The 16411-nt window shown below is 39.0% G+C and overlaps 1 protein-coding gene across 3 annotated transcripts in view; it reads left to right on the forward strand.

Moving 5' to 3' along the window:
* The window catches only part of LOC146403390 (uncharacterized), a 311545-nt gene that overhangs the window by 84146 nt on the left and 210988 nt on the right, over positions 1-16411 (forward strand). Inside the window, exon 2 of one of the 3 annotated variants that reach the window (XR_014803789.1) lies at positions 1641-2182. The exons of the other annotated variants lie outside the window; for them this stretch is intronic. The gene's annotated coding sequence lies outside the window, so the exon portion shown is untranslated. Of the gene's footprint in view, positions 1-1640; positions 2183-16411 lie in introns of those variants that run through there. 3 annotated transcript variants of the gene reach the window in all.

Below are 16411 nucleotides of genomic sequence, written 5' to 3' on the forward strand. Positions count from 1 at the left end.
TCCAAAATCAGAGGATAGGAGCCCTCATTAGGGACCTGACATCTGATCTGAGTTAAATAAATTTAAAAGATCCTACTATTATTTTATTTTATTTTTTTTATTTTTTTGTCTTTTTGCTATTTCTTTGGGCCGCTCCCACGGCATATGGAGGTTCCCAGGCTAGGGGTCGAATCAGAGCTGTAGCCACCGGCCTATGCCAGAGCCACAGCAACACGGGATCCGAGCCGCATCTGCAACCTACACCACAGCTCACGGCAATGCCGGATCTTTAACCCACTGAGCAAGGACAGGGACCGAACCCGCAACCTCATGGTTCCTAGTCGGATTCCTTAACCACTGCGCCATGACGGGAACTCCAAAGATCCTACTATTATTTACTTGCCTCCTATGTATTTCAACTATATTTATATTGCTGTTTTCAGACATCTCATTAACTGATATAAGTTGAAATTTTAAAATATTTATTATGGATGCCTTAGTTTGTTTACTCGTATGGCACCTTGTTACACATTTAGGGTGGAACTGGTAATATTAAATTTGACATATGGAGTTCCCATCGTGGCGCAGTGGTTAACGAATCCAGCTAGGAACCATGAGGTTGTGGGTTCGGTCCCTGCCCTTGCTCAGTGGGTTAAAGATCCGGCATTGCCGTGAGCTGTGGTGTAGGTTGCAGATGTGGCTCGGATCCCGCGTTGCTGTGTGTCTGGCGTAGGCCGGTGGCTACAGCTCCGATTAGACCCCTAGCCTGGGAATCTCCATATGCCGTGGGAGTGGCCCAAAGAAATAGAAAAAAGGCCAAAAAATAAAAATAATAAAAAAAAATAAATTTGACATAGCGTTTGTTTTGCTTTAGGATAATAATTGCCAATTTTCCCCTCATGTACATGCAATATTGAGAATTGATGTATTTGAGGTAATTTTGTTCTGAATGTGGAACTCTGAGGGCATCATCACCATCTCTGAAGTATGAACTTGTGTATTTGAGGGCCCCTTTAACAAGTCTGAGAGGTTTGAGTTAGGGAAATGTTCATTAAGCCCAGGCCTTGGGGGAAAGGGTCAGTATAGACTATTGAGAGAAAACATTGAATAGAGGTCATGCAATCTCAGTGACATCAAAATAATTGGCAGAAAGTAGTCATAAAAAGAAGTTTTGGTGAAAATTTGAAATAGTGGGGAAGATGAATGTTTTTTCTTGTTTCCTATAATGAGCAGTTTAACTAAGAAGAATTTGATAACCACACTACTTCCAGTATAATTTCTTTTTTATTAGTTTATTTTTCCTGGTTATAAAAGTACTCAGTGTTCATTGTAGAAGAATGAGACGTTCCTAACCTAATTTCAAATAAAATGCTGAAATAAGCTTAAGAGAAAAATGAAATCAGACAAAAGTTAATAGATTTTAAGATGGTATCCTTTATACATCAAAGGAGTATTAGGAAGAAACCTTCTGATTTAAAGGGAAAGAATCAAAATTTGACTGCAACAGACCTTCCCTTCTGAAATCTCTCCTGGTTGGTATTGATTCTGTTTAGAAGTGAGAGGATAATAACCACAGGTGGTTGGGCTTGAAAACTAATTTGTGGTCATCAGCTTTCTGTCTGCATGTGATTCTGACAAGAACCTCTTCTTACTTTTTTCAGCTGTTCTGGACTGTCCTTTCCAGGCAGAAGGCAAGCAGAACTCTGCTTTCACAGCAGTGCCCCGTGTTAAGAGACTGCAGAGTCATCCACTTTGTGGGCACTTCAATGTTCTCTTTCAAAAGAACCATGCAGTCATTGCTTTCACAGTTGGGCCTGTCGATCTATGACCGCAAAACAGTGTGCTTTTCTTCTGAGCTATGCTATTTGATTGACCAATTTTATTTTTAAATCTACCCAGTGAACTAGATGTTGTAGAAGAAACAAAGCATTTTCTATCTAAGAAACACATGTATAATGTGATTATCTATATAGCAACAGGATGTGAGGAACAAAATTTATTTTCATTGAACTATGTATATAATAGGAAGTCTTATAAAAGACTAGGAATATGTGGAGGGTTTTTTAAATGCTATGTTTTTGGGACAGGTAGATATTTTGCTGAAGTCTTTCTTTCTGACACTTTATCTAATTGTGAGCTAATTGAAACTGAAACGATTTTCAGTCTAGAAGATGTCGTAATAAAAGGCTTTGACCAAACAGCATTTTTCACTGAAAATAGTGAGGTCTTTGTCTTTTTTTTTCCTTATGACCCATTTCTAAATTTTAGTGAAATACCGCTAATATACCTGTATTTGCAGTGAGATGTTATAGCTTAGTGTCAGAAGAGCAAGATTAAAAAAAAAAAAGGAATAATTCTTTGGGTAACAAATGCAAATGAACAAGTTTATTACATAATGAATGTTGCTTAAGAGAACATCAGGAGTGGATTGTTTCTGTGACTTTAATGGTTCATTCATCTTTGAAGCACTTTCAAGTAGTGAAACTATGACTTCTTTGTTTTGTGATCAAAATAAAACCCAAATTTGCAGGTGCAATTGAGTATGTAGTTAGACTTTGCTTTATCTCATAAATGAGAAGAGCTTCTAAGCATTTTCTTTTTTCCTTAAGGCGACTTTTGTATTGAAAGTTTAGAATAAAACAGTCTTGTGATGAAGTAGGAACAGTTTATATGATGAAAGTGTTCATTCTGGAGTAATTCTATAAGACTCTCACATAATCAGAAACTCTTAAACTAGAGCTCAGGCCCTGCTCTGGTCTGAATGTGGTTAAAACTACCCTAGAATACACATCAAGAGGTTGGGCCAGTAGTGGTTGATGATTTACCCTTTTCTAAATAAATGTTGAGAAAATACCATCAGTTGACCTGGGAACCAAAACTGGTCAGATTTCCAGCATGTCTAGATTGTGATCAATTTCCGGCTCTTTGTATTAAGGAAGAAGCTTTGGTGTTTTTGTTTACCTAAGTAGCTGGCTTCCTGTTTATAGAAGGCCTGTTTTTAAAGCCCTGACTTGTATCTGGCTAAAATTTATTTGGATGAAAAATAATGTGTACATAATGAATAATCTGTATGGCACAAACAAGATAATTGATGTCAGATGATTAGCTCTCAAATCAGCTTTTATAAATGTAGTAACAGAGAATAACTTTGGACTGCTAAATATAAACAGGCATATAAAGTAACAAAGACAAAAACAATTAAGCATCTATAAAACAGAGCAAGCAGGTCTTGGTGTAAAAAGCTGCAGAGCAATGGTTTATGGCATAATTATCTGATGATCATATTTTTCAAGTTTGTAGTGAGAAATATCTCACTTTTAAGTAGCTTATAAAGCTTGACTGCAATGTATAGGAATTTCAGAAAAGGTGATACTGTGCAGTTAGCTCATTGTCTATCCTGGCGATAAACTCTTCAAAATGGCCCTACAGGGTCTACTCTAGTAGGATAAGGCTTAAACTACATTTCACAGACAAAAAGGCTCTGTATAACTCGACCTCTGCTTTCTGATCGTAGCCTCCTTTTTCCAAGGTTTTCCCTAGCTAAACCCTACATTTTTCTTAAGAATCATTTCAGGAACCTACTCCCCTGGGAAATGTTCTCTTGTCTTTTTGCTAACATGATGCTCTTCAGCCATAGTGGTCATTACTAAAATTTCAGTATAGTAGCTGCATTATGTTGGGGGTCATAAAATCCTTGATTATTCCTTCCAGAATGTTCATGTCAGCAAGATAGTTAAGCTTTCTGGTAGTTTATTCTCAGAAGGAAGACATTAGAGAAAAGATAGATGAATACTACAGCTCTGAAAGACTCTTGTTAGCTGTGGAGCCCAAAGAAGGAGATTTGGGGCAGGAGAAGACAAACTAACCATCATTTCAAAGTTTCTTTTAGACATCATTGATCCAGCTTTTTCCCGTAGCGATCTTCCCAGCACTTAATGAAAACTTGATGAAGGTGGTAAAAAATTGGTAGCTTTCAGGTTTTTTTCCTAGGAATGGAGTATTTATCTTTGTGATCTCATGTGATCTAAGAAACTTCGGTTTCTTTGGGGGAAATCATAGGCCTATTTCCGTAAATTTTTCTTCTCAGTTTTAATGTTAAAAAATTTCCCTAACACTGTAGAATTCTTCTTAAACTCTCAATAATAGAGTCTGTTGCTCGCACTGTACCTATTTGAGTATTACAAACTTAGATAGGAAAAGATCTCTGGATTACTGCTTTAATATTCATTTAGTAGTTCAGGAGGCAATATATGTCCATGTCACTCCCATCTGCTTTTAGCTATTTAGCTATATCCTTTGACAGTACTACAAAATAAAACACTGATTCCCTGCACCCTTCTTCCTGCCCCTTGTTTTTGGAAAGGTTTAGAGGATGAAGGAGGGAGGGAGCAAGTGAAATTTTGGAGCAAGTTCAGTCAGTGAAGTCTTTTCCAGTATGCTTTTATGGCTTCTCATATAATGTTCTGATACTCCCTCTTACAGGTGAAGGGAGAGGTGATTTGACATTCTGTTAAATTTTGCATGGAAGTTAGTGGAAGGGGCCAAAAAGAAAAGTCACAGACTTCTTCTCTTTATGGCTCCTAACAGTGTAAAAAATGACACCACCATCATATACAATGTTTACAGGGGCTGGTTTTTTACAAAGCACTTTGTCTCACATTATCTCATCTGACAGAGAAGAAGCATCAGGTCTAAAAGTAAATCTCTCAAAATGTTTCTTGTAAGAGTTTAAACACTATTATACACTTTGCAGTTATTAAAAAACATATCTTGTCTCAAAGATACATGCCCTGGAAATAAGAAATTTCCCTGTAGATAGTTTTTTTCCCTCTCTTCAAAGAACTTAAAATTCTAACAAATAATGACTTACATTCAAAGACTATTTTATATCTAAGAAGCTGAAGCAGGTGCTTTGTAGGGAGATTTGTAGAAAACTATGAACCTCATAGTGGGAACTAGGAATCTAGCTTTATTTCATTTATTCATTAGCTACATGAAGGACTTAGTGCTAACTAAGCACTGTGTCACCAAGGCTTGAGACCCAGTTTTTGCTAGTAGAGTCTTAAGGACTAGCATGCAGAGACTGTTAGGCATCTGTGATGGTATTATTTTGAAATCCTTCGTTACTGGTAGATGGTGTGCCTTATAAGGAAAATTTGTGAAAAACCTTTAAATGGGCAAATAGGGGATGTCCACTTGCTACAAAATGGGCTGTTATCATAGCAGAATCTATTTAGAATCTGACACTTTGATCTTTAGAACTTCAGGATTTTCTTCTATGCATTCAATTAACAAATATTTATTTAGTGCTTTCCACATACCAGGTACTCTTCTGGCCTCTGATGATACAAGTATCGAATAAAATAGAAAAAGCCGTGCTTCTATGATGTTCATATTCTGATGGCTAAGACCTTAAAAAAATAAGGTACATATGTAAAATATATAAAAAAAATTAGCGGTATGTGTAAAGGAAGAAAAAACTACAAGGAATGAGATTGTGTGGTGTGTGTGTGTGTGTGTGTGTGTGTGTGTGTGTGTGTGTGTAGGTAGGTAGAGGGTGGTGGTTGAAATGTTTTGATAAGGTGACTAGAGAAGGCCTCACCTAGAAGGTGACATTTAACTACCTTCAGGTTTAGACTCCTGGCCCTCCCTCTTCTGTTTGTCACTTCTGCAATGTGGCACATACCCCTTTGGAGACAGCTACAAGTACCCATTTCATCAATTAGGCGCTCAGACTTCTGCAGGAAATGACTTTAACATCCTTTAGCAAAATTTTGCTATTTCATAATTCTTTTTGCATTTTGGAACACTGTTTTGACACCCTGGAAAGAATACTACTCATCATTTAATAAAACTGGGTAATTGTAGCTGGACCTCAGCCTCAACTTATTATTGTTATTTTTTCCTTAAACTGCCAATCTCAAAGCTTCAGAGCCTTCTGGGGGCAATTTGAGTTGAGCTTTGAGGGTAAACTGTTCCTTTGTTTTCAGAAAATCTCTTGACTAAGGCTTTTAAATATGCAAATAAAGGCTTCTTTCTGAAGTAGTTCTTTTCCTCCCCTATTAGAGTTGGGAAATGTCTAAAGGTGGTGCAGGAACTGGAAGCAGGTATTTCAGAGGAAGATGGTGAAAGTTCTGTATAGTCATAAAAATCGAGAGTATTTTTATGTTTTCTTTAGAGAATTTTTTCCCTTCTACATGTAGACCCCATATCTCTGAAGATTACTGTTTTTTTCTTGTCAGGATTGAATGCATACTATCACTCATGCCTTTGTCCAAGCATTTGCCAAAGGTTGGAGGGAAGATACAACTATAGGAGAAAGAATGCAGATGGACACCACAGATTCTGCATGCTAGTCCTTCAGCAGCTGAAGTTGTTGAAACTTATTATTCTGGACTGTTCTGTTAAAGCCCCACAAAGGATGTTATTAAAAACTGAATAGCTTTAGACTTTAGAAAATATGCAATTATTGAATTATAATGGATTGTTCTGTTACATCTCTTAGGGCAAGACTAGCCCACACTGGGTTGGAGATGGTCTGTTCCTTATAATTTACTGTGGGAAGAGGCCAATTCAGGGGCAGGGAAATAAAAATTCTCTGAAGTAAAATTTTAGATTGTTACTCTCTCTGAGTCAAGCAACAGTTTTGTTTGGACTATGGAGTGTAAATAGAGTTCCTGAACCTTCCTGTGGTAGAAGGGGTGAACTGGCCTCAGTTCCATGGAGAAATTATGAAAACTAGGCAAGAGATTCTCAAGTTGAGTTTATGTTTTTAGATTCTGAGAAGAGTGGTCATTTCTGGTAGCAGTTTAAGCCACTCTTTGTTTGGTTTGTCCCTTAATTATTCTAAGTGTCTGTTAAATATGTTGGTCTGGTTTTGAGCTGTGGAGAACTGAGGACAGGACACTCCTGTGCTTAGGAAGAGGGGACAGAAATATCATGGCAGGCACAATGGGGTGCCCAGCAGAGGAACCTTCTTATGAAAGCACCTACAGTTGAAGGGATGTGGTGGGGATTTAATTTCTGAAACTGAAACTGGTGGGAGCATGAACTATTATTAATTAACATTGAAAAATGTGACCTGATTTTGGCGTTCTAGGCTCATGAGGTCTATGACATATTTACTTATTCAACAAACATTTATTGAACTCCTGGTATGTGCCAGATACTGTTTATGTGTTTGAGATAGACCCATGAACAAAGCAGACACAGTGGTTGACTTCATGGAGACAGACAATAAGTAAATTATGTACTATGTTGGAAGGTGATAAATACTCTGAGAAAAAGGTAGAGCAGGTGAAGTAAAGGGGGTGAGTAAAGGGAATTAGGAATACAGGGGTGAAGAGTTATTGATTGTTTTATTTTAAATTGGGTAATCAGGGTTGGCCTGTTTCTGTTTTTTAAGTGTAGGTTCATTTGTGCCATATTTTTTTTTTTTTGTCTTTTGCCATTTCTTGGGCCGCTCCTGCGGCATATGGAGGTTCCTAGGCTAGGGGTCGAATCGGAGCCATAGCCACCGGCCTACGCCAGAGCCACATCAACGCAGGATCTGAGCCGCATCTGTGACCTACACCACAGCTCATGGCAACGCCGGAACCTTCACCCACTGAGCAAAGGCAGGGATCGAACCCGCAGTCTCATGGTTCCTAGTCGGATTCGTTAACCACTGCGCCACGACGGGAACTCCCATTTGTGCCATATTTTATTTTATTATTATTTTTAATTTTTTTAGGGCCACACCTAAACCTGGCATATGGAGGTTTCCAGAATGTGACACCTGATAGAAAACTTGAAGGGGTTGAAGGAATCAGCCATATAATTATCTTGAAGAGGGTTCCATGCAGAGACAGTAGCCAGTGCAAAGGCCCTGAGGTCAGTGTGGTAGGCTGAATAAAATATAATGAACATCCCCAAATATGTTCATGTCCCAATGCCCAGAACCTGTGAATGTTACTTTATATGGCAAAAGGGACTTTGCAGATGTGATTAAGGCTCTTGAGATAAGGGGAATTGTTTGGATAATTAAAAATATACCCAATATAATCACAGTTCTTCTTATAAGAAACACACAGAAGAGTCAGAGTCAGAGGAGAAGTGATGCTGGAAGCAGAAGTTGGAGTGATGCACTTTAAAATTGGAGAAGGGGCCATAAGCCAAGAAACACAAGTGGCCACTTAGAAGCTGAAAAAGGCAAGTTCATGAACTTTACCCTCAGAGCCTCCAGAAGGAACCAGTACTGCTGACATCTTGGCTTTAGCCCAGTGAAACTGTTTTGAACTTTTAACCTCTATACTGTAAGAGAATGAATTTGTGTTAGGTCACTACATTTGTGGTTATTCATTACAGTGGCAATAGGAGATTAATTCAGTGTGAGTGTGCCTACTGTTTGGGCAACACAAAGGCCAGTGTGACTGGAGGGAGAGAAGGGTAGTAGGAAAGGCCAGAGAGATAGCAGGTGGAGTAGTTGTCATTTAAGTGAGGTTTTGTGTAGAGGGGTGGGGTGGTTGGACTTTTGCAGCACACTGTGTGTGTGTGTGTGTGTGTGTGTGTTGGAAGGAGGTTATGGGAGCCCAAGGTGGTAGAAAAGAGATCAGTTGAGTAGCCTAGTTCAGTAATCAAGTGGGGATAAGATGGTGGGTCACAGATTAGGGGGATAGCAGTGGGGGTGGTGAAATCTGCTTTAAAGATAAATCCAGCAGTATTTCTTGACATATTGGATGCGGGATATGAGACAGAGAGAGAGAGAGGAGGGTCAAGGATGGCTCCAAGATATTTGGGCTGAGCAGCTGGAAGGATAGAATTTCCAGTCAGCTCTGCTAAGGAAGCCACAGGTAGAATGTGGATCTAAAGTCTTGAGTCTGGATTGGACATCCAAGTGGAAATGTTGGGTAGGCACTCAGATACACAGGTTTGGAGTTCAGAGGATTTTCTGTGGTGGAGATACAAATTTGGGGTTGTTGGCAGTAGAAGTGCTATTTAAAGAATGAGATTAGATGAGGCTTCTGATGGAGTCATTGCAGGCAGGAAAGAGAGTATTAAGGCCTGGAGCACATTGATGTTCAGAGGTCTGGGAGAAGAGGAGGGTCTAGAGAAGAAAACAAGGAAGAACAACGAGTGAGATAGGAGGAAAAGAAGACATTTTCTTGTCCAAGTGACAACAAACCCCTGTATTTTAAAAGAAAACACACAACCATTCCAGAACCCAAGGAGGGAGGCCACTATTGGGGGACATTTCTCTACTAGTTTCTTTTTTCTGCACGTTTTGTCTTTATTCCCAGCTGTCTTTGTGAAGGTATTTGTATAGTAAACAGCTTTGGAAGATAGAGACACTGTCTCCTTCTGGAGCAGAGAACTGTTTCCTAACAAAGCCTCCTTCAAGAGCAAAGTTCAGGCCAATTTGCTAACTCTCATTATAAAAGATTGGGGATACCTGTGCTTAAGTTTCCTCAACTGTGGCACAAACCTACCTGGGCTCCTCTGCCTAGCCCTTGAGGGATTTAGGATAGAAGGAGACTGACACAGATAAGCTCATGCTTCCTACGGGGTGCTATGAGTTACTGGTTCTTTGTCTTTGACCCAGGAATCTCCAGTCTTCTGCCAGCATGAAACTGTAGCATTGCAACAGTTTGGGTAAAACCATTGGGGTAAGACCTTAGTTTGTGACAGTCATAATTATTCCATTATCTGAGTGTACTGGTAATTATCCTGCCACACATGAAGATAACAAAACACTAAGATGTTTGTATGTTAACAATTTTAAAGGATAACCTTTCTTTTTATAAAATCATGGTTGATTTATAATGTGCTAATTTCTGCTGTACAGCAGAGGCTCGGCAAATAGCTACACTGCATCTTGTGGCAACACAGTTTTTTTGTTTGTTTGTTTTTGTTTTTTAGGACCGTACCCAGGGCATATAGAGGATCCCAGGCTAGGGGTCGAATTGGAGCTGCAGCTGACTGCCTATGCCACAGCCACAGCAACTTGGGATCCAAGCCTCCTCTACAACCTACACCATAGCTCATGGCTATGCCAGATCTTAACCCACTGAGCAAGGCCAGTGATTGAACTCACATCCTCATGGATCCTAGTCAGGTTTGTTAACTGCTGAGCCACAAAGGGAACTCTTCACATTCTTTTTTTATTCTTTTCCATCATGGTCTATCCCAGGAGATTGGATATAGTTCCCTGTGCTATCTAGTAGGATATTATTTTTTATCCACTCTGAATGTTAATAGTTTGCATCTACGAACCCCAAACTCCCAGTCTATCCGTCTCCCTCCCACCTCCCCTTTGGCAACCATAAGTCTGTTCTCTATGTCTGTGAGTCTCTTTCTGTTTTGTAAGTGTAGGTTCATTTGTGCCATATTTTATTTTATTATTTTTTATTTTTTTAGGGCCACACCTAAACCTGGCATATTCCAGGCTACTGGTTGAATTGGAGCTATAGCTGCCATCCTACGCCATAGCCACAGCAATGCCAGATCCGAGCTGCATCTTCAGCCTACACCACAGCCCATGAAGCTCCGGATCCTTAACCCGCTGAATGAGGCCAGGGACTGAACCTGTGTCCTCATGGATACTAGTCAAATTTGTTTCCGTTGAGCCATACCGGGAACTCCAATTTGTGCCATATTTTAGATTCTGCATTTAAGTGATATTATCCAATATTTTTCTTTCATTCTTACCTATGGTATGATAATTTCTAATTGTATCTATGTTGCTGCAAATGGCATTATTTTGTTCTTTTTTATGGCTGAGTAGCATTCCATCGTATATATGTACCACATCTTTTTCTTTTTTTGCATTTTAGGGCTGCTTATGTGGTATATGGAAGCTCCCAGGTTAGGGATCAAATCAGAGCTGCTACTGCTGGGCTACACCATAGCCATAGCAACATAGGATCTGAGCCATGTCTGCGACCTGCACCATAGCTCATGGCAGTGCTGGATCCTTAACCCACTGAGTGAGGCCAGCAATTGAACCTGTGTCTTCAAGGATGCTACTTGGGTTTGTTACCACTGAGCCATGATGGGAATTTCAGTGTAGCACATCTTCTTAATCCATTCATCTATCAGTGGACATTTAGGTTGTTTCCATGTCTTGGCTATTGTGCATAGTGCTGCTATAAATATAAGGATGCATGTATCTTTTTGTTTTGTCTGGATATATGGCTGGGAGTGGGATAGTGATCATATAGTATTTCTATTTTTAGTTTTCTGAAGAACCTCCATTCTGTTTTCCATAGTGGTTGCAAGGATAACCTTTCTTAAATTGATCACATACCTTCCCACTTTCTAAAATAGGAAGGTTCTGAAATAATCCTTGACATTTTGGGGCTTGATGTATGGTTCAGCCCCAAAGACCTATACTGAGTTATGTAGGGTTATCTGTGTCTTCACCTGTTGATTCTCAACCTCCCTTTACAAGAGAATCACCTGATATGCTTGTGAACATTGTACTTTCCCTCACCCCTATAGGGTCTGGGTCTCAGGACCTTACTGGTTTACAAATCCTCAGGTGATTTTTTGGGGGGAGGGTCTTTTAAGGGCTACACCCATACATACGAAAGTTTCCAGGCTAGGGGTCAAATTGAAACTGAAGCTGCACAGCCACAGCAACACTAGATCTGAGCTATATCTGTGACCTACACTGCATCTTGTGGCAACACTGGATCCTTAACCCACTGAGTGAGGCCAGGGATCAAACTCGCATCCTCATAGATCCTAGTCGGGTTCTCAACCCACTGAGCCACAGTGGGACCCCCCCCGCCCCCATTCAGGTGATTTTAAGTTATGTGCTTCACACTTTGAGAAACTCATGAAGTGGCTCTGGATTAGCAAGAGTTTTGACCTCTTTTGACTGCATTTTATAGTTGTGTATCCTCTTCCCTTACTATTTGCAACTTATTGTTGTTAACATTGTGACTGCTTCTAGCAGTTTCTTCCTTCTGCTTCACATTTTCTGTGCCATAAGGGACATGATAACCACATTTGTTAGAATTGTGTCTAAATGAAGTTCAGCCAAGCTTTACGTGAAAGACAGAGGCCTTCTGCTGCAACATGTGTGGTCTTAGGTGAAGAGCTTTTGTAACTAAATTCAAACTGTTTAGGGTCCTTTTATTTTACTTTTTACTTTGATCATCCAGAAACTGTAGCTGATGATCAAAACTGTGTTTTGGAGAGTTACTGTTGGCATGTATGTGCTCTCTGGATGATTTAATTTACTGATTTCAGTCCTTTCCCCCAAAGCTATTGAAGTAGCTTTAATAACATTAATAAAAGGGGAATAAAGTAGAAATAGAAAATCAGAACTGGGAGTTTCCTGTCATGGCGCAGCGGAAACAAATCCAACTAGGAACCATGAGGTTGTGGGTTTGATCCCTGGCCTCACTCAGTGGTTTAAGGATCTGATGTTGCCATGAGGTGTGGTGTAGGTTGCAGATATGTCTGGGATCTGGCATTGCTATGGCTGTAGCGAAGGCCAGCAGCTGTAGCTCCTATTAGACCCCTAGCCTTGGAACCTCCATATGCTGCAGGTGTGGTCCTAAAACGCAAAATAAATAAATAAATTAATAAATAAAGTAAATAAATATATACATTAAAAAAAGAAAATCAGAATTATGGAAAAATGGAGAATGCAAAATGATGCCATATGAATTAATTTAAGGCCATATTGAACTTCATACTTGTGAGATTCCTGGCAGCCAGTGCAAAATGGGAAATAAACTGCATTTTCCTTCTTATTTAAAAGCAAGAAGCACAGGTCTTAGAAAAGATAAAGATTTTCCTGGCAGCATTTTGGTAATAAATTTGGTCCAAGGACTTTTTTTATAGGAGACATTGAGTGATAGGTTCAATAATCTAGCCAACAGTTTTTTAAACAGCAAATGTAAAGGCAAATTTCTTTTGAATGTTCCTTATAACAATGTTTCATAGATGCTTAAGGCATCATTAAAGCATATCTCAGTCAAAGCAATGCTATGAGGTGCTGAACTCCTGTGGTCCAAATATATATCATTTTGGTAATTTAATAGAGTGAGGTATAACTAAGTTTAATTTTTCAGGTAAAATGCTCACAGAGAAAATGTTCACATTCATCTTCTGGGATGATGTAATATCTCTCCGTGAGATAATTTAACACTGATCTATAGTGTACCTACTGCTCTGACCCACTCATTTAGTTCATATATCCTATATTTTGTTGCCTTTCCTACATAAAGGTCTGTAAATACTGTGTATGGATCCTGGGTGGGTTGTGGCTTTTGTTTTCTAGATCGTTGTTCTGCTTACCATGTGGATGAAAAGCTGCCTACTTTTAACTCCAGCCTTAAAACTTTAGGGTACTTCTGTGCTGCGATCATTTGTGCTTGTGCTGTATGTTTTGAACACGTCATTCATCATACAGTTCTCAGAGGCACCACATAAAAATTACTACCTTGACTATAAGACATTATGTTAGCCGACTCTGACTAAAAAAGGTGTTTAGATACTAGCTGTCAGCAACATGGTTTGAAACTCCCACCTAGAGATGGAAATTGCAGCCACAGCAAAAAATCCAACATGCCTCTAAACACAATGCTAAAGAAACAACAGCTGTCAGTATCAGTCAGAACAGAACAGTTTTAGACAGGGAAGGACAAGTGAAGAGAAATTTGCAGTGGGGAAACAGTGGGGAAACAAGGTAGGCATTTGTCTTTGTGAGTATCCTGTTTAAGTTGGAAATCACTGATTACACAGAGGTTTATGCTGTGTTACATCAGGAAAAAGATTTCTGGGAGTTCCTGTTGTGGTTAAACAGGTTAAGAATCTGACTGGTATCTATGTGGTTTGATATCTGGCCTTGCTCAATGCGTTAAGGATCCAGCATTGCTGTAAGCTGCAGTATAGGTTGAGAGTGTGGTGTTGCAGTGGCTGTGGTGTAGGCTGGCAGCTACAGCTCTGATTCGACCCCTAACCTGGGAACTTCCATTCTTCCATAGGTGCTGCCCTAAAAAAAAAAAAAAAAAAAAAAAGATAAAAAAATAAAAATTTCTGCTGTGGGTAGGGCTAAATGCTTCTATACATAGTAAACATTTTTGTTATGTGAATTTTTCTTTATACCTTCCTATAGTTCTCCCAATATGCACCATCCGACTTCCTTCATAGGGTGTGGAAGCTTTTCTCCAGCCAGAATAATAGTTATGTTTTAAATTGGAAGGTCAGCATAAAATATCTAGCATTTCTACTTGAGCAAGGTTTTTTGATGTTATCTTGAGATGCTTTTTACCATTCACCAGCAAGAAGCATAGCAACCAAGATAATTATATCAACACTTTATGTAAAAATATTCTATCTAAATCTGTATAATTATATAATAACATAATATAGTAAGCTATACATTCAGACCAGCTCTCAGAGATTACAGAGCTCTTATAGAGATGCCCTCTAGCATATATAGGAATCTGCAGACAAGGAGGGATTTTAAAATTGGAAGCAAGTTTAAGAAGAGTTATGTTTCTAGATTTCACAATTGGTGCCTCGAATATTGCAATGTTATAGCAATAAAAAATTATTTTCCACTTCTCAAGAAAATTTTATCTACTCCTGTATAGTGATCATCTGAATCAAATGGTTCATCATTGTTTTCATAAATCCTTACCCTCCGAGTGAGTGGGTTAGATATTTTCCAGAATGTTTCACTGGGCATTGAGAACCTTTTGAGGCTGTCATGGTGGGCAAAATGGGGACCTGGAGTGGTGACGAGCTTGGATTCCAGTAGCTAACACATCCTCCCACGTGAGTCCCTGATAATTCTTGCAAGCCACGAACTTTGAAAAAAAGCCCCAGTAGGCCAGAGAAAATAGAGGATCAAAGTAATTAATAAGATAAAGTGATTTTGTAGGTGAGCTATAATTGAATGGCAGATAAAAAGCAATATAACAGGTAAAAAGCCATCTGCTTTCCTCTCTTCAGCTTTTGGGATTTATTGATTCTGTCATTAGTTTGTGGTTTATGAATTAAGAAAGAAAAGAGCAACGTAGGAAAAAAAAAATTCCCTTACTATTTAAATAGGAGACTAGGAAGAGTAGTAACTCAGTTTGATTTTCCTTCCCTTGACAGCTTGCTGTTAACTTTGTTTTTCCCTATTGGCGTTGTATAAAAGTAAATAAAGGCTCTTTCTGGCCAAATTGTATTTTGAAATAAGTACATTTACTACATATTAAGCATTACTGTATCTTTTTAATGGGGGCAACATTGCAAATGATCTTGAAATTCCACTTGAGGAAAGTTTTCTATGCAGCCTTGATAAGCTTTTCACTATTGATAAAAACTGAGAAAAATATTTAAAAAATACCATGTGAAAAAAAGTGCTAAGCAAAAGTGTTCATTCTACTCTGTATTCTATCATCAGTCACCATAGTGTGGGCATTATACCCAGTATCCTGTTCCAGCTTTACAGGTTAAGAAAATTGAGGGGAAGGAATTTACTCAAGATTATGTGGTTATTAAATATATGGTGGGGGGATTATACCCAGGTTTGTCTAAATGGGGAATTTAAATCCAGGTCTACATAATTCCAAGGCTGGGGTTCTTTCCATGAATTTCCTAAATAATGAGCTCACACAGCTTTAGCTTGATTGATTATATTGGAATCAGCTAAGCTGAGTGACTTTCACTAAAGAGCACTTATAAAAAGAAAAGTAGTCACAGAGACTTGGTTCATCAGAGGTGTTCAAAAGAAAACAGATTTCCTCCAGAGAAAAGTTCAAAGGGTTCAAAAGTTCAAAGATCCATAGGAAGGAGGCTTTCCTTCAAAAGGAAGGATTTAAGTTTGGGACAAATGTTGCTGTAGGGCAATGTGGTCTAAATTTACTTCCTTAGAAGGCTCACTTGTGATTCTTGTTAAAAACATATAGATTGTTAGTCCTTACCCTTTGAGAGTCTGATTCAGCAGGGTTTAGGTGGTGGGATCCAGCAATCTGTATTTTAACAAGGACCACTCCTCCCAAAGTTGTTTTATGGTCAGGTGAGTTCAGAGAACATTGCTTAAAAAGGATGGATCAGTGTTTGGAGCTCCCAGAATCTAACAGGGACATATGTTCCAAACAGATGTTAGTAAAAGACTATAGGAAAAAAATCCTCAAGGAGACTCTGGTAAGTGTAAATAGCAGACTGTATGAAAAAAATAAATCAGAATAAATGAAGTTCAAGTAAAATAAAGATTAATACACGTATCATTCAGGACTTTTTCAGATACATGTGACCAGAGACCAACTCACACTAGTTTAAGCAAAATAGTTTGGGAGTGGGGTTGGGTGGGGTGGAGTAGAGTGGGATTTACTGACTCACAAGTACTGGAAAGATCCAAGGGCTTAAATAACATGGCTTCTGCCTCCGTGGTTGCTGCCTCATTCTTAGGGAAGGCCATGATTGGCCAGGGTGAGTCACCTGC

The sequence above is a fragment of the Sus scrofa genome, chromosome 5 (assembly GCF_054392235.1).
Source record: "Sus scrofa isolate SSC_HxYL_T2T_F1_AM1 chromosome 5, Sscrofa_HxYL_maternal_Yorkshire_Landrace_v2.0, whole genome shotgun sequence".
Classification (NCBI taxonomy): Eukaryota; Metazoa; Chordata; class Mammalia; order Artiodactyla; family Suidae; genus Sus; species Sus scrofa.